This window comes from Aotus nancymaae, unplaced genomic scaffold, assembly GCF_030222135.1.
Source record: "Aotus nancymaae isolate 86718 unplaced genomic scaffold, 86718_ANA_hifiasm-v0.15.2.pri h1tg000079l, whole genome shotgun sequence".
In the NCBI taxonomy this organism is placed as follows: Eukaryota; Metazoa; Chordata; class Mammalia; order Primates; family Aotidae; genus Aotus; species Aotus nancymaae.
In genome coordinates, this window is record NW_026988494.1 from 10,242,647 (window position 1) to 10,269,700 (window position 27,054).

General features: G+C 42.0%; 1 protein-coding gene and 1 non-coding gene across 3 annotated transcripts in view; one reads left to right on the forward strand and one right to left on the reverse strand.

Annotated features, from left to right (window-relative positions):
* Positions 1–27,054, reverse strand: part of ERI1 (exoribonuclease 1) — a 135,063-nt gene that overhangs the window by 41,701 nt on the left and 66,308 nt on the right. The window lies entirely within an intron of this gene.
* Positions 20,185–20,246, forward strand: LOC135271513 (U7 small nuclear RNA). Its single transcript, XR_010339672.1, has one exon. It is a non-coding gene; the product is annotated as a U7 small nuclear RNA (small nuclear RNA).

The following is a 27,054-nucleotide window of genomic DNA, read 5'->3' on the forward strand; positions in this document are numbered from 1 at the left end:
CATTGTCACCTACTTCACTAATAAACCAGTCTGTGGCTATAAACAAGATATTTGCTTATTCCAGCCCATACTCAAAGGTGAAGCTGACCACAGGCCATGTGTGCAGTGGTGTAGATGGGAAGATTCCAAACAGAATGAGAAGCCAATACCCTTCCAAATCCTCTCCAAATAAGGGTTTCCACAGCACTGAAGGGGGATCCATCACTGAAACACATACACAGGCGAGGCACAGTGGTTCAGGCCTGTAATCCCAGCACTTTGGGAAGCCAAGCTGGGCAGATTGCTTGAGTCCAAGAGTTTGAGACCAGCCTGGGCAACACGGTGAAACCTTGTCTCTATAAAAAATACAAAAATTAGCCAGGTGTGGTGGCATGTCCCTGTAGTCCTAGCTACTTGGGAGGCTGAGGTGGGAGGATCACTTAAGCCTGGGAGGCAGAGATTGCAGTGAGCCAAGATTGCACCACTGCACTCCAGCCTGAGTGACAGAAAGAGACCCTGTCTCAAAACAACAACAACAAACACATACACACACTTCGGTGTAAGTGCAGAAAGCTCTTTCCAACATCCAGAAATTAACAATTTTATTACTGGGTCTTTTTAGGGGCATTTAGGAATGTCTGTCTCTTTAAAATATGTGGATAGATTTTGAAACACTATTGTAAATCCAGAAATTTGAATTGACTCCAAAATGTACATTTCACATTTTTGGAAACTGGAAATAATTTGTTCTTAAGTGCTGTTGTATGCTAACCAGACAAATACTTTCCCTTGGGATTCTTTTGAAAACTCTCATAACATTAGACTTTGACCTAAGAACCACTGTCAAATTTATCTTCCCTGATGGATTCGTTTATAGAAAGGCAAAGTTTAAACTTCTGTGTTTGACACTGAAATGCAAAATAAGCAAAACATTTTTATTTAAGCACAAGACCACCAAATAATAGCAAGAATTCTTTCTTTCCTTCTTTTTTTTCTTTTTTGAGACAGAGTCTCGCTCATTCTGTCACCCAGGCTAGAGTGCAGTGATGTGATCTCCTCCACCTGTCGGGTTCAAGTGATACTCCTACCTCAGACTCCTGAGTAACTGAGATTACAGGTGCACACCACCATGCCCAGCCAATTTTTGTATTTTTAGTAGAGATGGGGTTTCACCATGTCGGCCAGGCTGGTCTTGAACTTCTGACCTCAAATGATCCACCCGCCTAGGCCTCCCAAAGTGCTGGGATTACAAGTGTGAGCCACCACGCCTGGCCAAGAATTCTTTCCTGTGGCGTTGTTTTCTAACTTTCTTGCATGTGTTAAATAAGTTGGATGCTACAGAAGGGCCGACAGGGAGATAAAATGCATTTTCTGGGTGTTCTCAAATAATTAACCTGCAGCATTATTTTAAACTTACACATAAAGAAAATAGGGGAACATATATGTGTAACTATAAAGACCTTTGATTTTTGGGAAAAAAAAATTACAGAAAATCATTGGTGTTCCTTGCTGAATTCTGAACTTAAATGCAATTTTTTAGCTCTCTAAAAGCGAAGTATTAGAAAGTAGTATTACACACTATAAAAAGTTTATAAAACACAGGAAAATAAATATCCCAAATTTCATTGCTCAGAAACAGCTTGGAATATTTCTTTTCTGTCTGACTCTCCTCCTAAGCCTCTCAAATTACAATTATACTGGGAAGTTCATTGTTTTATTTTGTTGTTTTTTATTTATTTTTATCTTGTGTCTTTCCCCCACTTATCATTACTTTGAAACCATTTTCTTGTTTCACCTATTTCTTTTCTAAAGCACAATGTATAACAGAGGACATAGTTTTATCTATAAAGGAGGACCCCAGAGAGAAATTCCTTTCTCATTTCTTCTCTTTTGTCCTATTTAAACTTTTTTTTTTTTTGCTCTGTCACCCAGGCTGGAGTGCAGTGGTGCTATCTTGACTTACTGCAGCCTCCACCTCCCAGGTTTTAAACGATTCTCCTGCCTCAGCCTCCCAAGTAGCTGAGACTACAGGTGCATGCTGTCACGCCCAGCTATCTTTTTGTATTTTCAGTAGAGATGGGGTTTCACTGTGTTCCTCAGGCTAGTCTCAAACTCCTGAGCTCAGGCAATCCACCCGCCTTGGCCTCCCAAAATGCTAGGATTACAGGTGTGAGCCACCAAGTCCGGACCTCTATTTAAACTTTTAACCATGTGCATGTGTTACTTTTTCCATTTAAAAATGAATATTCCTAAAACATCATCTTCATTGACTGTGTAATTCCATCATATTCTATTTTTTTTCCACCCTTGGCCATGCAGATTTTTTTCCAACATTTTCCATAATAAATAAAAATATTTTTTTCCAATATTTTACCATAATAAATAGAGTATGTACCCCTAACATAGACCTTCATCTGCATTGCTGATTATTTCCTTTGGCTAGATTCCCAAAACTAGAATGATTGGGTCAACCAATGAGAACTTTGAAAGACTTTTACATCACTGGGCAAACAGTACCAATCGGCACCCATGCGTACCCCACCAGCAAAATGCACCTGAGTTCACTACACCCCTTCTCTGTCGGCCCATCTTCCTTTTCTCTCTCACAACAAATCAGGAGGAGAATGAAGCAGTAGAGTTTCTGGAGAATTGGGTCAAGCAAATGTCCTGGGTCCTTGGATTAGGCTTGCTTACAAGGAGGTCGGATTTTTATTACCAGCTCTTGGTGTCTGCCTGTCTCCCAGTTGCACATCCGCACATGCACAGATTGGAAACATGGCACAGTGAGAGTGGTGACAATCCAAGAAAAAGCAAATGTGATCTCATCTTGTGGCCGTCATCCTTGCTTTGCAAGTGGCACACCCTCTTTGCCGTCAGTCGAGTCAGGAGCCATTCTCTTGGGTAATTTCAGGGAATCTGTCTCATTGCTCACATTCACATCCTCCTCCTCCCAATTTTATTTCCATTCCCACCAGCAAACTGCACCTGAACCCACCTCACCACACCTTTCATTTCTTCACTGAAAAGCTAAGTGAACTCTCCCATCTAATCCCTCGGTTTTTCCTAATGGTGTAAAACAACAAAAACCCAAGGCATCACTCTGGCTACCCAAACCTCATCATTTTGTGCAGCTGGTGAAGAAGAGGTGGGGAGAACAACAAAGTATTGGAAGTTGTGGGCTCCAGGAAGGACTTAGATGGTGACCAGGAACGGAAGGAACCCTGATCTCCCTGAGCTCTGAAGGTAGAGCCAAGAGTCCTCACTCAGAGCCAGTGGGGCTCCTCTCTGCTTCCTCCACATAGGATATTTTCTTCCCCCTGAAATTTGCATCATCTAGGGGACCACAGTGAACCACCAGTGACCCATGGAACATACTCTATAAACCCTTGTGTCCAAGTCATTCTCAGAAAAAGAAGGAGAATCTTAAGTTCCCCAGTGGAAAGAGATCTAGGCTGGGTACAGTAGCTCCCACTTATAATTCCAGCACTTTGGGACGCCAAGGCAGGAAGCCCACTTGAAGCCAGTAGTTCAAGACCAGCCTGGGCAACATATACTAAGACCCCATTTCTACTTATAAATATTTTTTTAATTAAATAAATAAATTAAAGAAGATGAGACTGGTCTGGAATGTGCCAGAATCAACTTTCCCCTTGGCCTATATGTTTTACAGGCAACAAAAAGGCACAGGTGAGAGAAACTCAGTGAAGAAGGAGAGAGATGAGAGTGAGGTGGGAACCATCTTATTTCCCTAATCTATTTGAGGAAACTGAGCCTTAGTGATGGTGAATAACTTACCAAATATCACACAGTGAGGAAGTGGTTGGACTACAGTTCCTCCCTAAGTCTGACTAACTCTAAAGCCAAGACCACTACATTAGACTGTACGTGCTAACCCTGCTGTTTAGGAACTAATGTCATGCTGCAGTGCAGGGTAAAAGGAGCACGTAGTGAGCATATTGACTTGACCACATGACCTAGTAGGGAATGTGCTTGGCCTGTTCTGCAGAGACACTCATTGTCACCTCCCTGGTTAAACCCTCCAGCACGCTATGATCCAAAGGGAATGATGTGCATGTGAGCAATGAGATGGATTCCCTGAAATCACCGAGGAGAACAGCTCCTGACTCAGCTGCGAACAAGAGGTGTGCTGCTTTCAAACAAAGGATGACTGGCAGCCAGTTGAGTCCAAACAAAGGGTGACTGGCAGCCAGCTGAGTCCACAACTTGCACTTGTTGAATGGGCATTGCTCCCCCTCTGCACCGTCTCTCCCACCACTTATAAATGGGTGCATGGGCAACACACAGAAAGATACACACTCTTAATCTCCCACAGTTTACGCAAACTTCTGCTTGCATCACATGTCAAATTTCCTTCCCACATGAGCTGTGCTTTGCTGGTCCCCACTTCTGATCCTTTCCTCTTTCTCTTTAATGATAAAAAGAATGTCAAGAGCTTTACCAGAATGGGCACAACTGGGGCTAATGGAATATAGTAAATGCAACTTAAGCAACATTAAATAGTTTGATGTTTCATAGTAAAGGAAGTGGGAATGGCGAATTTGGCCTGAGTTATTCAGAAAACACTTTAATTAATTAATTAATTAATTTTAATTTACAGAGGCTCAGACACAGAGCAAATGCACACACTGGTGTTCAACACAGAGAAGAGAAGGTGTCATCACCTGAAATGGGTTCTGCATTCTTCAGGGTCAGAAGGCCTCCTTTTTGAACTGACCCCGACCTTGCTGAGTTTACCAACTTTCCTGGCCATGAAGGTCAGAAATCCGCAATGATTTCATAAGTAATTTCTCATGAAACCACATACCACAGCATGAGTCACAAATGTAGCTCTGTGTACCTGTAGGAGTATATGTCATTCTTTTTAAATGTTCCAGGAATAGGATGATCAACTTGTCCCAGTTTGCCTGGGATTTTCCCTATTTGTACCAAAAGTCTTGTATCCTGGGAAATCCTTCAGTTCCGGGCATACCAGAGTGATTGACTATCCTACCTAGGAAATGAGGAAGGAGCAAGGGGTCCTTAAAGTGTTCTCCCTACCAGAATCTGCCTCTTTCCCTTTCTGCAAAAGTAGGGAAGCCGCAACCCTGTGGGACCTGGTGCTCCCATCCAGCTGCATGGGGAAGACATTTATGTCAACTTGAGCAGAAGGCAGGGTATCTAAATTTATCTATTTAAATATGTCATTATCTTTCCCAGCTGAGATGTCTGTATATGCATGTGCATTAAAATACATATAATTATACAAGTAATACATAGTCACTGGAGAAAAATTAAAAATAAAAATAAGGGCAAGGTCTGGTGGCTCGTGCCTATAATCCCAGCACTTTGGGAGGCTGAGGTGGGTGGATCACCTAAGGTCAGGAGTTTGAGACCAGCCTGGCCAACATATTGAAACACTGTCTCCACTAAAAATACCAAAAAAAAAAAAAAAAAAAAAAAAATAGCCACACTTGTAGTCCCAGCTACTTGGGAGGCCAAGGCAGGAGAATCGCTTAAATCTGGGAGGTGGAGATTGCAGTGAGCTGAGATCTCTCCATTGCAGTCCAGCCTGGGCAACAGGAGTGAAACTCTGTCCCCCAAAAAATAAATAAAATAAAATAAAATTTAAAAATAAATAAAAATAAGATGAAGGTGAGGGACAAGGGGAGGGAGGCATTAGGGCAAATGCCTAATGTATGCAGGCCTTAAAATCTAAATGATGGGTTGATGGGTGCAGCAAACCACCACAGCACATGTATACCTATATAACGAACCTGCACATTCTGCACATGTATCCCAGAACTTAAAGTACAATTTAAAAAATTAAAACAAAAAATGCTGAGAAGATGAGGAGGAGGTCAAAACTACTCATAATCCTACCACCCAGCGCTAACTAGTTTAAAAACCAGTTAAAAGTTAGGGCCAGGTGCAGCGGCTCACACCTGTAATCCCAGCACTTTGGATCACCTGCAGTCAGGAGTTCGACACTAGCCTGGCCAACATGGTGAAACCCCATCTCTACTAAAAACATAAAAATTAGCTGGGCATGGTGGCACGTGCTTGTAATTCCAGCTACTTGGGAGGCTGCGACAGGAGAATCACTTGAACCTGGGGGCGGAAGTTGCAGTGAGCCAAGATCACACAATTGCACTGCAGCCTGGGCAACAAGAGCGAAACTCCATCTCAAAAAAAAAAAAAAAAAAAAAAAACAGTTAAAATTTTGAGAATTTTTTGGTATACACTTATAGATTATAATGTAGGCATATAAATGGGTATAAACATAATAGTAAGTCCATTGTAGGAAAATATACAAAATGATGCTTTGATGTTACTGCTCATTCAACAGTAAGAGTATTCATCCATGCCAATGTGAATGTTTTTACAACATTATGTTAATGGCTACAAAATATTCCATAATATGTATATATCACAGTTTGCTCAACCACATTGATTAGGTAGGACATTTAGGCTGCCTTCCAGTTTTTACTGTTATAAACGCTACTGAAACCAACGGGCTTGTTGCTATATCATTGAACATATCCTTACTTATTGTTACTGTGCATTCTTAAGAGTAAAACTGTGGGCCGGACATGGTGGCTAACGTCTGTAATCCCAGCACTTTGGGAGGCCAAGCTGGGCGAATCATGAGGTCAGGAGATCAAGACCATCCTGGCTAACATGGTAAATCCTTATCTCTACTAAAAATACAAAAAAAAAAAAAATTAGCTGGGCATGGTGGCATGCACCTGTAGTCTCAGCTACTTGGGACGCTGAGGCAGGAAAATTGCTTGAACCCAGAAGGCAAAGGTTGCAGTGAGCCAAGATCACGCCACTGCACTCAAGCCTGGGTGACAGAGCAGGACTCCATCTGAGAAAAAAAAAAAACGGTAAAATTGTGGGTCAAAGAGAATGCATTGGTTGGTTGGCTAGTTGGCTGGCCAGTTTTGAGATACAGCTCACAGTCACCCAGGCTGAAGTGCAGTGGCATGATCTTGGTTCACTGCAGCCTTGATCTCCCTGACTCAAGAGATCCTCCCACCTCAACCTCCAGAGTAGCTGGGACTGCAGGAACATACCACCACACCCAGCTAGTTTTTGTATTTTTTTGTAGAGACAGGGTTTTGCCATATTACCCAGGCTGGTCTCAAACTCCTGGGCTTAAGTTATCCTCCCACCTCAGCCTCCCAAATAGCTGGGACCACAGGTACAGGCCACCACGCCCAGCTAGTTTTTTGTATTTTGTAGAATTGGTGGTCTCACTATCTTGTCCAGGCTGGTCTTGAACTTCTGGGCTCAAGCAATCTGCCCACCTTGGCCTCCCAAAGTGCTGGGATTACAGGTGTGAGGCACCATGCCTGGCCCACTATCCCTATTTTCTAGCATTCATGGCAAATGCCCCAGTATAGACAGACAAATTTGGACTTGAGTGAGGACCAGAGTTATTTCCTATTAGCATAACATTATCTTTTCTGTGATTCCTCCTGGTTTCTCAAGAGATTATCTTCTGGATTTAAACACACCAACACACGCGTGCTCATGCACACACTTAAAAGCATCTTGATCAAATACGAGTTTGTTAAATTTGTCCTCGGCATGAAGACTGCCATTAACAAGTTAGAAAAACCTGCTGTTCTGTCTCTCACAGACCTCAGCTAAGGAGAGACTTCCATTTTATGAACACCAATCCCAACAGCTATACTTTGTTATAAATTAGTCTCATGTATCTGTTTAATTCTTATTGACTCTTCCTCTTTTATTGTCTCATTATTTAAAGTGAATCTAAATCAGGGGCCCCAAGCTTTCTTTAAGGGCTGGATAGTACATATTACAGGCTTTGTGGGTCATTATGGTCTCTATCACAACCATGGCATTCTACTGGTTTAGCACACAAGCAGAGAGAGGCAATACATAAATGAATGAGTGCAGTTATGCTCCAATAAAAATTTATTTCTAAAAACAAGCGGTGGGGCCAGGCATGATGGCTCAGGCCTGTAATGCCAGCACTTTTGGGGGGCCGAGGCTGGTGAATCACTTAAGGTCAGCGGTTCAAGACCAGCCTGGACAAGATGGTGAAAGCCTGACTCTACTAAAAATACAAAGAGTAGCCAGGTGTGGTAGTACAAGACTGTAATCACAGCTACTCGGGAGGCTGAGGGAGGAGAATCACTTGAACCTGGGAGGCAGAGTTTGCAGTGAGCCAAAATCACACCACTGCACTCCAGCGTGGTGACAGAGCAAGATTCTGTCTCAAAACAACAAAACAACAAAAGCTGTGGGGAAGATTTAGCCCTTAGGCTGTAATTTGCTTATGTAAATCACCTAGGGTTTGTTAAAACACAGATTACTAGGCCCTATCCCAAAGTTTCTCATTCACGAAGTTTGGGAATAGGTCTAAGAATCTGAATTTATGTTTCTAGGTGATGTTGATGCTGTTGGTTGGTAGGCTAGAGGGCACTGCAGGGGGGATTACACTTGAGAATGACAGCTATAGGGTGGTCCCATAAACCAGAAGTACTTAATAAATTATCATATTTATAATACGACATTTTTCTCCCGAGTGACTGAAGTGCTTGTGTACACCTCTCCTCTTGGGCTTCTTTAGAAGGTTAGAATGATCAGCTTTTGTATCAGTTTGGCTATTTAGTAATTCTGTAGAATCCCTCTAGCTAGTATGTAAAGGAAGGGGTTTATTAAGGTAGTTAGGGTACTCACAGACATCTTGGAAAAAGCAGGAGGAATATTTTCCTGGGTCATCTTCTAGCAGCAGCTCCCAGAATGGCACTGCTGAGCTGTCCTGATGCCATGCACCCCATCCCTCCTGCTTCCTCCAAGCCCAAGTGCGAGTCAAAATCTCACACCAAGAGGGTCTGATTTTCAAAACTGAAGTCCAGTGTCTGAGCTGTGAAGTTAAGGGAGGCTGGAAAATGCAGATTTGGGGATTTGATATCGGGAAAGCAGATAACTACACAATTATACAAACGCGGGGCAACAAATGTTCAGATTTGGAGCAGCCACTGTCCATATAATTCCACCACTGGAAAAGAAAAGGCACAGTGAGAAATAGAAAGTTACAAAGCAATAAAGCTCCAGCTCTCTGGAATTTATTTCAAAATAATGGGGTTAGAATGGACAGACATGTGGTGGAATAGATGAGGCAGTATTCTTTGAGACAAGGTCTCACTGTTGCCCAGGCCGGAGAGCACTGATGCCATCAAGGCTCACTGCTGCAACCTCAAACTCCTGGACTCAAGCGATCTTCCTGCCTCAGTCTTCCAAGTAGCTGGGACTAGAGGTGCACACCACCACACAGGGCTAATTTTAAAAAAATTATTTTGTAGAGACAGGATCTTGTTATGTTGCCCTGGCTGGTCTTGAACTCAGCAATTCAAGCGATTCTCCCACCTCAGCCTCCCAAAGTGCTGGGATTACAGACATAAACCGCTGTGCCAAGCATGAAGCAGTATTCTTCTTCCCCGCCCCTGCCCCCCGCCTTTTTTTTTTACAGGGTCATGCAAATCTCTGTATCATCACAATTTTAGTGTATGTGCTGCCAAAGCCAGCATGATAAGGCAGTATTGATTATGAGTCGATGATTGTTGAGGCTGGATACTGAGTACAAGGAGGTTCATTGCACTGTTCTCTCTTCTTTGTTATATGTTTAAATTTTTTTCTTAATAAAGGAATAAAAATTTAAACGGCATCAAAAGCAGAAAGAAAAAGAATGGAGACAAACATCGATCTCTGACCCCTAGATGGTATGCTTTCTCTTATTATGGTATACTTTCTCTAGGGAGCATATACCACACAATAAAGATCTTTGGATGGGAGTTACTGTCAGAGCACAGCCATTGTTTTAGCAACATTCCCAAAGGAATAAAAGTAGTAATGTCTTTCACTTAAAGTAGGTCAAGGTAAGGGATTATTACCAGTCATTGACTTTGCTTCGCTCTGACTAATGTGAGGTGACCACTTGTTACATTCAATGGAGCAATAAAAGCTCTGATTTGGCTGGGCTCTTCTAGGGTTACCAGCAAATAAAAAATGCAGGGCCCCAGTTAAAATTAAATTTCAGATAAACAGCAAATACATTTTTTTCAGTATACCTGTGTCCCATGCAATATTGAAGAAATGTTTACGCTAAAAATTTATTTGTTGTTTACCTGAAGTTCACACTACAGTGGGTATTCCATATTTTATCTGGCAACCCTACTTATATGACTTATACCATTTAGGATATTCCATCCTCCCCACTTTTCTCCAATGCATTCCATGCCTTAGTTCACCCCACACTGACTAGACTGGACTCTGTAATTATGACTCTCTGGGTATCTCATCATTAACTTTCCCTACGTTCCTAGAAAGGCTTTTTCCCAGATCTTAGATAAGTTCAAGGTAGACTTTCTCTCTGACCTTATGGCCCCTGAAGGGAAATGGGGAAAGATAGAAGCCATTTGCCTAAGGGTTCCCAAGCAGGTGCCTACTCTCTAAGATGAGATGTAGGTACTCATCCGTTTCTTTCAATATCCTTTCAACACAGCAGAGATTGAGACCCCCAATAAGTACAGACCATTCCTGCTGTTGCATCCTTGATATAGATATGGACTTCAAAGGAAACAAAGAATGATTTCACACTGGAAATAAGGAGATAACACCTCATCCAGCTTAACTCTCATTTTGTCAATGTTGGTTCCAGATTATTAGCACCAGATCAAGGTTCCATGACAGAGAAGCCCTTACATCTTTTCCTGCCTACCGGTGACTTGGCAACTCATTAGCATCTCTACTGGAAGTGAGCCAGAGGAAGGAAGTGATAAAACACCATGAGTCAACATGTTACTTACCAGAAGTTCTGGTAAAAGGAGTAAGAGGAAGACAAAGAAAATAAGAGTCTAAGGAGATTGTGGGGCTCTCCATTCTCCTTCTCCTCTAAACTGGGCTCATAGTGGACCTCCCCGATGAAGCTTCTAGAGAGAGACTAAATTCCATTTCCTGGAATCGTAAGAAATATTTACCATTCATGTTTTCCATTCTACTCTGAAGTTAAACAAATGTTAGAGTTCTAATGGGGTGGGGGGATACAGTGACTTTAAAAGGTGGTTGCAGGGCCCAGATGGACTAAGATGAAGGCAGAATTCTTCATACAGAGAGAACAACTTTTGTTCAGAAAAACAATATTAATTGGTATATTTGGTCTTCCAGTGTAGGCTAATGAGAAGTCTAGACAGAGAATAATTAAATGGCTTGTTTTGCCTAAGAAATGGGAGTTGTTTTTAGTGTTCTCTTTAGGGAGGGAAGACAGGAATTTTGAGAGCTATATAGAGAGAAAGAGTGAAGAAATAGGTAGCAGAGGGGAAGGGGGATCCCAGGGAACATATCAGGGGAAGGATGGCCGGAGAGAAAATGGCTGAGCTGGCAATGCCTGAGGGATTCCAGCATCTACTTTAAAAAGAAATGATTTATTGTGGGAAATTTCAACTATGTACGAAAGTAACCAGACTCGTATAAAGAACCTCAATGCACCCTGGCCAGCTTCAACAATCATTAATGCACAGCCAATCTCATTTCATCTAAAATGCCCCACTCACTCATCCCTCTCCCATGGATTATGTTGAAAGAACCTCCAGTGATAGTGTTTGGCTCTGTGTCCCCACCCAAATCTCATTTCAAATTGTAATCTCCATGTGTCAAGGGAGGGACCTGGTGGGAGGTGACTGGATCGTGGGGGTGGTTTCCTTCTGCTGTTCTTATGATAGTGAGTTCACACAAATCTGATGGTTTAAAAACCTCTCTCACCTGCTGCCATGTAAGACGTGCCATGCTTCCCCTTCCACCATGATTGTTAATTTTCCTAAGGCCTCCCCAGCCATCAGAAACTGAGTCAATTAAACCTCTTTTGTTTATAAATTACCCAGTCTCAGATAGTATCTTTAATAGCAGTGTGAGAAAAGACTAATAAATCCAGATAGCATGTTTTATCAGTGAACATTCAGTAGAGCATTAAATTTTAAGTAGTAGCCAATTCTGGGCTGTACTGTCTGCACCCCCTTCCTACCCCCATTTAGCTGATATCCAAACTAAATGCTTGTTCCTGTAGGAGCCAAGTGAGTGGTGCCTTTGGGGAGGGGGAAAATGAAGAAGTGCGCAAGGTCCACACTGGTGATGATTCCACACTCAGAGCTCTGAGCTGCTAGAACCCAAAGAATCATCTAGAAACTAAGAGACAATGGGAAATAAGGCAACAGCAAGGTGGAACAGGTGAACACGAACCTGGTGAAAACCTGCAGGAAGATCAGGGTAAGGGTACTGCCCTTCCCAAAGGTGGGGGTGGTGCCCAGGCCATCCTCTCAGGACATCACATAAACATGGACACCAGAGGCTCCTAGACACTCACAGTGTATATCTATCCAGGCTACTTGGACTATATAGTTGAGAAAGTAAATGGACTTTGATGTGAGGACTGCAAGTCCTTTTAAACTCTCAGGCCTAGGGAGACATTAAAATGAGACAGCAATCATATCCTACTCCCCTCTTAAAACTGCTTTCTATTGCCACAGGTAGCTGTAAAGTAACCTAATAATGCCACATTGAACACTATAACCACACCCTATAGCCTAATAATGTATAACCAATCACTAATCAATGTTATTTCTGTAAGCCAGTTCCTGACAACTTTGTATTAGCCCTACTCCCTGTCCCCCCAACTTTTTTTTTTGTCTTTAAAAACCTGCTTATGTGCTGGCACAGTGGCTCACACTTCTAATCAAGCACTTTGGGAGGCCAAGGCTGGAGGATTGCTGGAGCCTAGGAGTTCGAGACCAGCCTGAGCAACATGGCGAAAACTTGTCTACAAAAAATACAAAAATTATCCAGGCCTGGTGGTGTGTGCCTGTAGTCCTGGCTACTCTGGAGGCGGAGGTGGGAGAATCACCTGAGCCTGGGGAGGTCAAGGCTGCAGTGAGCCATGATCCACTGCACTCTAGCCTGGATGACAGTGAGACCTTGTCTCAAAAACCAAACAAACAAATAAACAAACAAACCTGCTTGGAACAAAGATTGAATGGAATTCATACCCAAGGCTACTTGGGTCTGAGTCTTCCTAGCAGCTGTCAACCCTTTGGCTAAAGTAAACTCCTCCAGTTACATTTTATGCCTCAGCCTCTTCCTTTTAGGTTGACAGTCATTTGAGCTTTAGCAAGTTCCTCTTTTTTGCTAGCCCATTCTGGACACATTTTAAATGAGAGTCATAACCAACATTTTTGCATTATTCAAAATAGCTTCAAGAAAGCAGGAACCTGTCACATATATTTGTTTTCTTCTGTAGAACAATGCATGTGTTTAGGGAAAATGAAAACAGTCTATAGCTGAACTCATGTTAGTGCTTTCCAGAATCAAATGGTCACGGGCACTCAAAGCTCTTCTCCAGGGATAAGGGGTTAACCTTGCCTTCCAGTGCTTCACTGTCCGCTCTCAATGTTTGCTACTCCACCCCATTGTTCCACCCTTTTACCAAAGGCCCGCTGTCAGCAATGTCTAGTAAATAGCCTTTTTAACAAAAGTGTCATTTCTTTCTCATATTAAAATTCCATAATAAATCTTTTTCCCCACCCCATGAGTTTTCCTGACACCCATAAAGAATTTTCCTTTCAACATCTTGTCTTCTTGCCTTCTCCACTCAAAGCTTTACTTGACACCTGACTTCCAGGTAAGACAACACCCCTTAGAGCTCGTAATCTTGCCAAGTTAGTCTTTAGACTTTTTTATCCTTATAAAATGTTTGCTCACTCAGCACTAGTAGCGATCCTCTCCTCTGAGAATTGAGGTCTGTCTACTTGTTAATGATCCCATAATGCCCCTGTAGTCTCTGTAGGGCAAGTGCCCCACAAAAAAAAAAAAAAGATAATCTTTTCTTAGAGTCTTGGTTCTCAGACTTTGAGCATGCAGCAGATACCTGGAGGGCTTTGTTCTAACAAAGTCTGCTGAACCCCACACTGAAGTCACTGATTCAGCAGGTCTGGATAGACCTGAGAATATGCGCACAGATGAAAATGACTTAGTCTCTGGCTTCTAGAAGGATGCAGTCTAATGGATAAAACCCTCTTTTGATCTGGGTAGCACTTCAGAATTTGAAAATCTCTGTCATATTTATTAGACTTAAAAAAAAAAAAACCCACAACTGTGTTAGGGGAAGCAGAGTCTTGACTTTAGGTTAGAAAACTTGAGTTTGAATTCCAACCCTACCAAGTATTACCTCTATGATTATGGTCAAGTTGCTTAAACTCTGAAAGCCTGCCTGAGTTATCTGCGAAATGGGAATACTACTCTCCCAGGTAGGTAATAGTTGTGTTTGTAAAAATACCATATGAGCTAAAAACAAAAATGCTACACAGATACCCAATTAGAAAAAAAGATAGGGCGGGTGCAGTGGCTCATATTTGTAATTCCAACAGTTTGGGAGGCTGAAGTGAGTGGACTGCTTGAGGTCGGGGGTTTGGGACCAGACTAACAAAATGGTAAAGCCCTGTCTCTAATAAAAATACAAAAATTAGCTAGGTGTGGTGGCACATGCCTGTAGCCCCAGCTACTTGGGAGGCTGAGGCAGGAAAATCACTTGAATCCAGGAGGCGGAAGTTGCAGTGAGCCAAGATCACATCACTGCACTCCAGCCTGACAGACAAAGCAAGACTCTGTCTCAAAAAAAAAAAAAAAACAGAAAAAAGATAGGCTGGATCAGTTTCAAAAAGACCATGAGAGTATTATGGGAACACAGGAAGAAAGCAGTGCATTCACCTGGCATAAAGAAAGGTTGGATGGGGTTGGTGTTGGGGCTCAGAAAACAATTCCCCAAATATGCTGCTTTGGACTTCAAATTGAGAGTACCTGGGGAGCAGCAAATGCAGAGAAGGGCTTTCTCTAGCCTCTCTTATCTGATTAAGGGAAGTTCCTCCAGAATAGTCATCAACCAGGGAAGATTAACTCAGGAAAATAGGCTAAAGGTCTGACCTCTTGCTCAGAGAGACTTTTAACATAGGCTACCAATTCATTCGTCTGAGGGCTGCTGCCTGAGACACTTTTTCTGCTTTATAACCAGATAACACAGCCCTTGTTCACAGTGCATTTCCACCTCCTCCCTCCCTCACCTCATCACCACCACCCTCCCGGAGCCCCCAGCCCCTATATTTTTCTGTGGGGTATAACAGCTTCAGTCAGCTGGGCCTCCTCTGAGTCATAGTTTGTGTGGCTCCTGTGCACATGTACACGTAATAAATTTGTATGCCTTTTCTCCTATTAATCTGTGTTTTGCCAGTTTCTTCCAGACACCCAAATTATTGAACCTTTAGAAGGTAAAAGGAAAGTTCCCTTTGCCTCTACATAGGTTTCATGAAACAGATGGAGTTTTTGCTGGGCCCTAAAGGTTTTCAACAGGTAGGGAATTAAGCAGGGAAGGAAAGTGTCAGGGAAATGCATGCCACATTTAAGAACTGGAGAATGTGGGAAAATGATTAGTCTGATGATATGGCTGCAAAAGCAGAGTAAAACCACAGAAAGCTTTGAATACCAGGAAAAGGAGTTTCAGCATGCTCTGGTAGGCAATGGGTAGCTAATATGTGTTCTGACCAGCAGATAAGTTATACTGGTGTAAGTATGAGGTAGATTGGAAGGAGAACATAGATGCATCGAAAGCTGTTAAGTCCACATTCTTTAACAGCTCTCCCTACCATCCCACCTTTGGCTTTGTTCCTGTCTCCCCACCTTTCATTGGTGTGGCCTTATAATAAACCCCTATCTTCTAAATCATCAACTCTGCCCCAGAGAGCTCCTTCAAAGGAGGGGCAGCTCTCCTGTAGTCCTAGCCCTGCCTTCTGCGGCACTACAGGAGAACACACATCCCCACTTCCTCCTAAAGATTCTTGGCAGCCCTCTTGTCCTCATTCAGATTTCTTTTCTGGTAAAATGTGCCCAGTTTTTTCAGCTATTTCTCTCTGAAGTGGCTTTTCCACCATTCTAGTTACCCTTCTCTGGATATTATGTAGTTCTCTCACAGAAAGAAAAGCACATGGTATTACCAAAGGCACTGGATAATTTAAACAAACTCCTGATGGGCAAATAAGAACTTAATCCTCCACCCACCTCTTTTTCTTACTGGGTAACTTACTTCATTGGGAGTACTTGAGAGAAAGTCAAGTTCAAGGCCCAAGGGAGTTCTCACTTGTCTATGGTATCACTTACACGTTGGCACCTTGGTCATATTTAAATCCTTCATCTCATTCTGACTTAGGTTTGCTTTGACTTACAGATGAACCCTAGATGTTGTGTATCTTTCCCTTAGGGAATTTTATGGATGCCAGTCCTGTAATTTACACCCTCTCTTTTATACCCTAGTTTTAGGGGACAGAACTGTGTGTACATGGCTTGCTTGTATTTTCTCCTTTAGATTTTCTTTTTATCGGCTGGGCACAGTGGCTCACACCTGTAATTCCAACACTTTGGGAGGCCAAGGTAGGAGGATCACTTGAGCTCAGGAGTTTGAGACCAGCCTGGGCAATAAGTATCTCTACCAAACAACAGCAGCAGCAAAAATTAGCTGGGCATGGAGGCATACACCCATAGTCCCAGCTACTTGGGAGGCTGAGGCAGGAGGATCACTTGAACCTAGCAGATTGAGGCTGCAGTGAGCCATGACTGTGCCACTGCACTCCAGCCTGGGTGACACAGTGAGACCCTGTCTCAAAAAAATAAAAAAAAAAAAGAAGAAAAAAAAAAAGCTGGGTGTAGTGGCTTACCCCTGTAATCCTAACACTTTGAGAGGCTGAGGCAGGAGGATGGCTTCAGCCCAAGAGCTCGAGACCAGAATGGGCATGATGGCAAGACCTTGCCTCTACAAAAAATGATAATAAATAAGAATAAATAAAAATACTTAAAAGATTTTGTTTCTCTTTCACTATAATAGTTAACCTCTGGATGATCATTACATTTTATTCCTTTAGTTCATTTTCATTTTCCCTGAGCCTGAAGAGTTAACCTGTCTGTGGTTGATGTGTGCACACCTTGGGAATTCTTTGTGGCTTTCCTAAGGCCACCCTAAGTCTCTTCAGAAGTAACAACAACAAAATGCATGGCTAATAAATTTCCACTTCTAATAATAGGGTCAGTGCTATTTCATATGAAGACCATGTTCATAATTAAAACAAAGCATTGCAAAAAAAAATTTTTAAGGCCATGTTCAACATGGGATATTAACCTAATGTATACATGGAAGCCCTCAAAAGTGAATGTCTTTAGTTGTGTTATTGTTATTGTACACAAACTCCTCTGAACGTCTCATCAGTCTCCAAACCCTGAAAATTTTTCCCAATATGTGTCTCCCTCATTTCCTCACAGTATGTAACACATGTATCCAAGGAAAACGAAGGACAGATTGGGTTTTTGCTTTGTGTAGAAACACATTTCACTTTCCCTGCGAAAGTGAAAGGTCTGTCTGAGCTCAGCTGATAAAACAAGATGTTTTGGTTTGATAAGATTTTTCTTCTATGTTGCTTGGTGTGGTGACATACTCAGATTCATTTAGAAAACAATTTTTATTGACTGTGACTCATCAGAAAGAATGTCGTGTGCTGGCATTTCATCACTGAACAGGGAATCTTGGCCATATAGGGCCTTTGGCTCAGATATGATTCAGGAAAGAAATAATGGACTTCCATGGGACCGGAGGAATGCAAGTAAACATGCAGTGTCCCTGGTGCTTTTCCATGTCATCTCATTGTGGCGTTGGTGGGGACAAGCTTGCTCCTGTGACTCTGAAGATTAAGACCACATCAGACCACACCAGAAGATGCTGCTTTTCCCTTAGAAGGACTGACAAGCTAAGAAAACGATGTGTGCTATTAATCAAGGCTTTAGGAATTTAGAAATTTTTCAAAAGGAAATATTATAGGAAGTTCCCACATAAATGGAGGCACAATAAATATAAAGTACTAGCTGGGCCCAGTGGCTCACGCCTGCAATCCCAGCAACTTTGGCAGCCCAAGGCGGGAGGATCACTTGAGTTCAGGAGTTTGAGACCAGCCTGGGCAACAAACTGAGACCTCAGCTCTACAAAAAAAAATGAAAAAATTAGCTGGGCATAACAGTATGTGCCTATAGTCTCAGCTACTCAGGAGGCTGAGGCCAGAGAAATGCTTGAGCCCAGGAGGTAAAGGCTGCAGTGAGCCATATTCTTGCCACTGCACTTCAGCCTGGGTGACAGAGCAAGACCTTGTCTCAAAAATAGAAACTTAAATTTAAATTTAAAAATATGGGCCAGGCACAGTGGCTCACACCTATAATCTCAGCACCTTGGGAAGCCGAGGCGGGTGGATCACTTAAGGTTAGGAGTTCAAGACCAGCCTGGCCAACATGGCAAAACTCTGTCTCTACTGAAAAAATACAAAAATTAGCTGAGTGTGGTGGTGCGTGCCTGTAATCCAGGCTACTCAAGAGGTTGAGGCAGGAGAATCGCTTGAACCTGAGAGGCAGAGGTTATAGTGAGCTGAGATTGCACCACTGCACTCTAGTATGGGCAACAGAGCAAGACCGTGTCTCAAAAAAACAAAAAACAAAAATGAACAAAACAACAAAAAATATGTCTGGGTGCAATGGCTTACACCTGTAATCCCAGCACTTTTGGAGGCCAAGGTGGGAGGATTGCTTGAGCCTGGGAGTTCAAGACCAGCTTGGGCAACATAGCAAGACTTCCTCTGTAAAGCATAAAAATTAAAAAGTAAATTTAAAAATGATAAATAAAATTTTTAAAAAGTACAATGTTTACTAAGTCATGGTGTTTTATAAGGTATTTTATAGGACTTGACTTTTTCATAAAGTTAGTTGTGAATAAGTAGAAGACCCTAAACAAAAGGTTTACTGGATTCTATGTAGTTTCATGTCAGTCTTTAGAGTCCTGATTGCATAAAGGAAGATTACTTGAAATATGTTTAAGCCTATTTAAGAAATGAGGCTTTCTAATATCAGAAGAATATAAATATTTCATACCAGAAGAATTATTTCATGCCAGAATATAATTTTCAGCGACATTTTAAATTATTTTTCTCCCTCCTGCACATTGATTCAGCAACATTCTTTTAAAGCCTGAGATAACGCCTCTTCAAAACAAAATTTGAACACAGAATGTTTCAAAATCGAACTGGAAAACCAAAAGAAAAATTACCAAAATTCTACTTGTTATTTTATAAAAATCTTATTTCACTGATCTCCTTTACAATGCCCTATTTGCTAACCTGTCCATCAGTAACCTCCCCTCAGAGACCCCCACCTGTACCTTCTCTAACGCTTACCCCTCTTGAAAGTATTCAGGATCATAAGTTGAGATACTTTAATAACAGTGGACAATACCCTTCAATAAAGAAGTCTCCACTTCAGTAACAGATAGGGCCTTGCATCTTTGGGATGATTTGACAGATTAATGCTACTATGTGATGGTTAAGATACCACCTTCTGCAAAGATAAATAATGTTGATTCACTGTGCTTCCAAAATCAAGGACAAAGCCAAAGGCATAAGACCAGGTGATAAAGTTTATGGCTGAGAAAGCAACCAAGATTCAAACTGATTGACAGCAGAAGCCAGATAAGGATTATGCATTTGTTCCCTGATGAGTGTGGTGAATAAAAATAAAAAATTCCGAAGGCCAGCAGAGTAGAAGGGGGGTGTAAATTAAAGAAAACCACAGAGAGAAAATACAGTGAGCAGCTAGACAACAAAATGATTTTGTGCTTCAGAGGAGGCTGAAAGATGAATCCCTACAGGTGGAGCTCAATGAAGGGATGTGAAACTGAGGAGGTCCTCGAGGCTAAGTCAAGACTTGCAGTTCACCTGAGCACACTCGATGCTAACCCTGACCCTCTACTTCTCTCTCTGGGTTGCTTCTGTCGGGAGAGGGGGTCACTTTGTTTCTTAATGCAGTGGCTTTGGCTGAAAGGCAGAGCACACGTCAAGATGAAGCTCTGGCGAAGAACTGATCAAAAATAGTGGCAGAGTGAGATGGAGATTTAAATCAAAGGGCTGATTTACAAAGGCTTCAAAGATTTTTTTTTTTTTTTTAAAGAATGAACATAGAGTAGTGGTTGCTGAGGGCCGGAGGGGATGGAGGTAGAGGTGCCAACTGAAGGATACTTCAGATTTCTTCAGGAGGTGACTAAAATTTTCTGAAATTGAGTGTTACAGTTCTTTTGGAATTTGTCTAGCAGGTTTTCTGGTTTTCACTGGAAAACTCCCACGGTAAAAAACAGAAAAAAAAATTATTCTAAAATTGGCTGTGGTAATGGTTGCACTTATACTGTGGATAGGCTTTAAAATATTGAAATGTACACTTCAAATGAGTGAATTGTATGGTATGTGAATTATATATCAATAAAGCAATTATGTATCAATAAAGCTTTTTTAAAAAAATAACAAAAACCTACAAGCCACTAGAGAGGAGGGTCAATGTGGTGTGAAAACAAAACAACACAGCAACCTCACAGGGCTACGAGGGAAAACCAAAGATCACGGACCCCCCAGAAGGAAAGCTATTATCAAATGCTAAGGAAAGAACTACAGGAAAACTAAATCATGGTAATCTGTATTTCATTTCCACTTAGGAGAATTCTGCCTCTCTGTCAGAGTGTGTGTGTGTGTCACAGTCTTGCTCTGTCACCCAGACTGGAATGCAGTCAGGGTCTTGCTCTGTTGTCCAGGCTGGAATGCAGTGGTGCAATGTCCACTCATTGCAGTCTCAACCTCCCAGCTTCAAATGATCCTTCCACCTCAGCCTCCTGAGTAGCCAGACTACAGGCACACACCAGCATGCTTGGCTAATTTTGTTTGTCTTTTGTAGAGACAAGGTCTCACTATATTGCCCAAGCTGATCTTGAACTCCTGAATTCAAGCAATTCTCCCACCTTGGTCTCCCAAAATGCTGGGATTACAGGCATGAGCCACTGCACTCAGTCTCTCTTTGTCATTCTATTTCCAAAGTTGAATCACCTTGTCCTGCTGGAGCTCAAAAACTATGGGTGTGATGAAGGTGTTACAGCTTGAACTCTTTAAAGGAAGGCATCAGCCATAGAGTGAGCTGCATGAGAACTTTTCCTGTTTCCCTGCAGAATGGGGTACCAAGTTAAAGGAGTCAATTATCCCTTCCTATCTGGAGAAAGCATTTCTCAGATGAATGAACTGAAAACTGAAAAAGGTGTTTTTATTTCTTTTCATAATTAGGACATCATTTACAAGACTTATATTTCTTGGATGTTCCCCAAATTTCTCACATAGTCCTGGCATTACTAGAAACTTAATACTTGCTGCTTTTAATTATATTGAATTCCACCAAGGGAGCTTAAAGGTTAGGCATTTTGTGATGGGTGTGCATTCTACTTCTAAATGTAATAACTAGAATAGAAATTCCAGAAAAGGAAAAGTATTTATCAGACACTGAAGCTGCTTTGAGAAACGACCTTGTCAAGTTAACTGGTTATCATAAGATTTATTACAGTGGTTAGGAGAAACTGACCTAGTAGATGTCTTTAACAACGCAATTGTCTGCTTAGAATGATGCCCTGCATTAGGCAGCTGTAAACACAAGATCTTCCTCTCTCGAGCTCAATAATCTTAGCAACAGTGCTCTTTCCAAACAGGCCAAGAAAGATATGTTGCTTTGGGAAACTGGAAAATCAACAGACCAAAACACCCAAAAGAACTGGGTAGAGAGAAGATAGAGCCCATGACAGCAGCCATAGGCTCTGTTCCAGCTCCCAACCCTGCCACCTGAGATCAAAACCACAATTCTCTGCCTGGCCCTGCACACACAGGCTGCACAAATGCTGAGGAAAAAGGAGATTTCAAATGAATTCATCCCCAAGTTATAAACATAGTTCAGGGAGTCTTGGTAAAAATTATTTAAAAATTTTTACTTTGATCTACAAACATGCGACTTGAATCAGATGCCAAATGTTCTCTTTCTGTGCACATTTGTAAGGAAGTGGGCTAATTGATCCTTATGAGTAATGAGTCTTGTGTGAGTTCATTAGGAAGGTTCCATGGGTAAAAAAGTAGTTGGGAAACAAGTCAATCAATTTCTTCTTTTCTGTTCCATACTAGTAGCTCAGAACCTACCAATGTGTCCCAAACATAACTAAGTATCTTTAGAGTCCTTTTTTTTTCTTGAGACAATGTCTTGTTTTTTTTTTTTCCCAGGCTGGAGTTCCGTGGTGGGATCATAGCTCACTGCAGCTTTGAACTCCTGGGCTCAAGCCATCCTCTGGCCTCAGCCTCTCAAAGGGCTAGGATTATAGGTGTGAGCCTACAATCCCCCACACCCTGCCTCTTCAGAGTACTTTATTTTTATACACGTTATTTCTTTTTTATTGTTTTTTTTTTTTAATAGTCATTTTGTTTTTGGTTTGGGTTTTTTGTTTGTTTTGGTTTCTTTTGAGACAACATCTCACTCTGTCACCCAGGTTGGAGTGGGTGACACTCTACCTAGTAGAGTGATCTCGGCTCACAGCAACCTCTGCCTCTTGGGTTCAAGCAATTCTCCTGCTTCAGCCTCCCAAGTAGCTGGGATTACAGGTGCGCACCACCACACTCAGCTAATTTTTGTATTTTTAGTTGAGACAGGGTTTCACCATGTTGGCCAGGCTGGTCTCAAACTCCTAACCTTAAGTGATCCGCCCGCCTCAGCCTCCCAAAGTGCTGGGATTACAGGCATCAGCCACCCCGCCCAGCCATAATAGTCTTCCTGAAATCAAGCAAAAATAATCAATGTTCAGAATGATTGGAGCAACTTTCTAAAACCTGCAAATTCCTCTGTTGACTTATAATAGTTAAAATACTCAGGAAGGAAATAATATGTTCAAAAGTATAATCATTTTCTTCTTTATAATTCTTCCTGCTCTCACATTTGTAAAATAGTATTTTATTTTATTTATCTATTTATTTAAGAATTTCAACTTTTACTCCAGATTCAGGGGGTACATGTGCAGGTTTGTTTCATGTGTGTATTGCACAATGCTGAGATACAAATGATCTTGTGCTTAGGTAGTAAGCATTAGAGTACTTTAAAAGTGCTATTTGAAGATGGCCGCTTAGGAGGAACTCGGGAATGCAGCTCCGAGAGAAAGCACAGAGGGTGAGTGGACGCCGTATTTCCAGACTGATTTTTACTGCCCACAGACCAGGAGATTCACACGCAGAGAAGCCACACGGGTCGCCAGCGCCACTGGCGCTGCTGGCTTGAACGGCGCAGCCGCTGGGCCGGCACCCTGAGGCAACGGCTCACTGTACAAAGTGAGAGAGTCTGAGTCCCCTATAAGCCAGCAAGGGGAGCTGAAACGGGGAGCCAGGCCAGCGCCACGAATCTCAGAGCCGCGGCTTTAGCCAACGCAGCGGCTCCGGAGGCAGATCAGATGAGACGGTGTCCCCTCTTACCCAGCAAGAAGACCTGAAACACAACTGAAACCGGGACGGTCCAGCTCTGTGGAGGAGGGGCGTTCTCCATAGGCACCCTGCTGTTCCCAGGGCAATCTACTAAGGCAATCCGCCACTACAGAGACTCCATCACTACAGGGGCGGGCCAACATAGCGGAAGCAGTTCTAACTACACCCAGAAGTTCACACGGAAGCTGGGTGGAGCCCACAGCAGCTTAGCGAAGCCTCTGCAACCTGAGTGTGACTAGGCTGCCACCTTGTGGGCAGGGAAAACAGCAACCGCACAGGGGAACATCATAAAACCGTAACTCCCTGGGACAGAACACCTGGGGGGAAGAGCAGGGGGTTTATGAGTTCTGCCACAGCAGACTTAAAATTACCAAAATCAGAAAGACAACAACTACAAAGTCAACAGGTGGATAAATCCACAAAGATGGGAAGAAACCAGCGCAAAAAGGATGAAAACACCCAAAACCAGAACACTTCTCCTCCTACAAGGGATCACAACTCCTCACCAGCAAGGGAACAAGACTGGATGGAGAATGAGTGTGATGAAATGACAGAATCAGCTTTCAGAAAGTGGATAATAAGAAACTTCCGTGAGCTAAAAGAACATGTTCTAACCCAATGCAAAGAAACTAAGAACCTTGAAAAAAGACTTGACGAAATGCTAACAAGAATGGACAACTTAGAGAGGAATATGAGCGAATTGATGGAGCTGAAAAACACAACACGAGAACTTCGTGAAGCATGCACAAGTTTCAACAGCCGAATTGACCAAGCAGAAGAAAGGATATCAGAGGTCGAAGATCAACTCAATGAAATAAAACGAGAAGGCAAGATTAGAGAAAACAGGGTAAAAAGGAATGAACAAAGTCAACAAGAAATATGGGACTATGTGAAAAGACCTAATCTACGTTTGATAGGTGTACCTGAATGTGACGAAGAGAATGCATCCAAGCTGGAAAATACTCTTCAGGATATTATCCAGGAAAACTTCCCCAACCTAACAAGGCAGGCCGAGATTCAAGTCCAGGAAATACAGAGAACACCACAAAGATACTCCTCTAGAAGAGCAACCCCAAGACACATAATCATCAGATTCACCAGGGTTGAAATGAAGGAGAAAATACTAAGGGCAGCCAGAGAGAAAGGTCGGGTTACCCACAAAGGGAAGCCCATCAGACTCACTGCAGATCTCTCAGCAGAAACCCTACAGGCCAGAAGAGAGTGGGGGCCGATATTCAACATCCTTAAGGAAAAGAACTTTCAACCCAGAATTTCGTATCCAGCCAAACTAAGCTTCATAAGTGAAGGAAAAATAAAATCCTTTGTGAACAAGCAAGAACTCAGAGAGTTCATCACCACCAGACCAGCTCTACAAGAGCTCCTGAAGGAGGCACTACACATAGAAAAGAACAACCAGTACCAGCCACTCCAAAAACACACGAAAAGGTAAAGAGCATCAACACAATGAAGAATCTGCATCAACCAAAGGGCAAAACAGCCACCTAGCACCAAAATGACAGGATTGAATTCACACATAACAATATTAACCCTAAATGTAAACGGACTAAATGCCCCAATCAAAAGACACAGACTGGCAAATTGGATAAAAAGCCAAAACCCATCAGTGTGCTGTATCCAGGAAACCCATCTCGCATGCAAGGATACACAAAGGCTCAAAATAAAGGGATGGAGGAAGATTTACCAAGCAAATGGAGAGCAAAAAAAAGCAGGAGTTGCAATTCTCATCTCTGATAAAATAGACTTTAAAGCAACAAAGATCAAAAGAGACAAAGAAGGACATTACATAATGGTAAAAGGATCAATGCAGCAAGAAGAGCTAACGATCCTAAATATATATGCACCTAATACAGGAGCACCCAGATACATAAGGCAAGTTCTTAAAGACTTACAAAGAGACTTAGACTCCCACACAATAATAGTGGGAGACTTCAACACACCATTGTCAATATTAGACAGATCAACGAGACAGAAAATTAACAAGGATATCCAGGACTTGAACTCAGACCTGGACCAAGCAAACCTAATAGACATTTACAGAACTCTCCACCCCAAATCCACAGAATATACATTCTTCTCAGCACCACATCACACCTACTCTAAAATTGACCACATAATTGGAAGTAAATCACTCCTCAGCAAATGCAAAAGAACGGAAACCATAACAAACAGTCTCTCAGACCACAGTGCAATCAAGTTAGAACTCAGAATTCAGAAACCAACCCAGAACCGCACAGCCTCATGGAAAATGAACAACTTTCTCCTGAATGTTGACTGGATAAACAATGAAATGAAGGCAGAAATAAAGACGTTCTTCGAAACCAACGAGAATGAAGACACCACATACCAGAATCTCTGGGACACATTTAAAGCAGTCTCTAGAGGAAAATATATAGCAATAAGTGCCCACATGAGAAGAAAGGAGAGATCTAAAATTGACACCCTATCGTCAAAATTGAAAGAGCTAGAGGAGCAAGATCAAAAAAACTCAAAACCTAGCAGAAGACAAGAAACAACTAAGATCAAAGCAGAATTGAAGGAGATAGAGACACGAAAAACCCTTCAAAAAAATCAATAAATCCAGGAGCTGGTTTTTTGAAAAGATCAACAAAATAGACAGACCACTAGCCAGACTAATAAAAAAGAAAAGAGAGAATAATCAAATAGATGCAATAAAAAATGACAAAGGGGATATCACCACAGATTCCACAGAAATTCAAACCATCATCAGAGATTATTACAAACAACTCTATGCACATAAATTAGAAAACCTGGAGGAAATGGATAAATTCCTGGACAGCTGCCTCCTGCCAAGCCTAAACCAGGAAGAAGTCGAAACCCTGAATAGACCAATAACAAGGTCTGAAGTCGAGGCAGCAATTAAGAGCCTACCACCCAAAAAAAGCCCAGGTCCAGATGGGTTCACAGCAGAATTCTACCAGACATACAAAGAGGAACTGATACCATTCATACTGAAACTATTCCAAATAATCCAAAAAGAGGGAATCCTTCCCAAATCATTTTATGAGACCAACATCATCCTAATACCAAAACCTGGCAGAGACTCAACAAGAAAAGAAAACTACAGACCAATATCCATGATGAACATAGATGCAAAAATCTTCAATAAAATAATGGCAAGCCGATTACAACAGCACATCAAAAAGCTTATCCACCATGATCAAGTAGGATTCATCCCGGGGATGCAAGGCTGGTTCAATATACGCAAGTCTATAAATGTAATTCACCACATAAACAGAACCAAAGACAAAAACCACATGATTATCTCAATTGATGCAGAGAAGGCCTTCGACAAAATTCAACAGCCCTTTATGCTAAAAACCCTCAATAAACTAGGTATCGATGGAACGTATCTCAAAATAATAAAAGCTATTTACGACAAACCGACAGCCAATATCATACTGAACGGGCAAAAACTGGAAGCATTCCCTTTGAAATCTGGCACTAGACAAGGATGCCCTCTCTCACCACTCCTATTCAATATAGTACTGGAAGTTCTAGCCAGAGCAATCAGGCAAGAAAAAGAAATAAAGGGTATTCAATTAGGAAAGGAGGAAGTCAAATTGTCTCT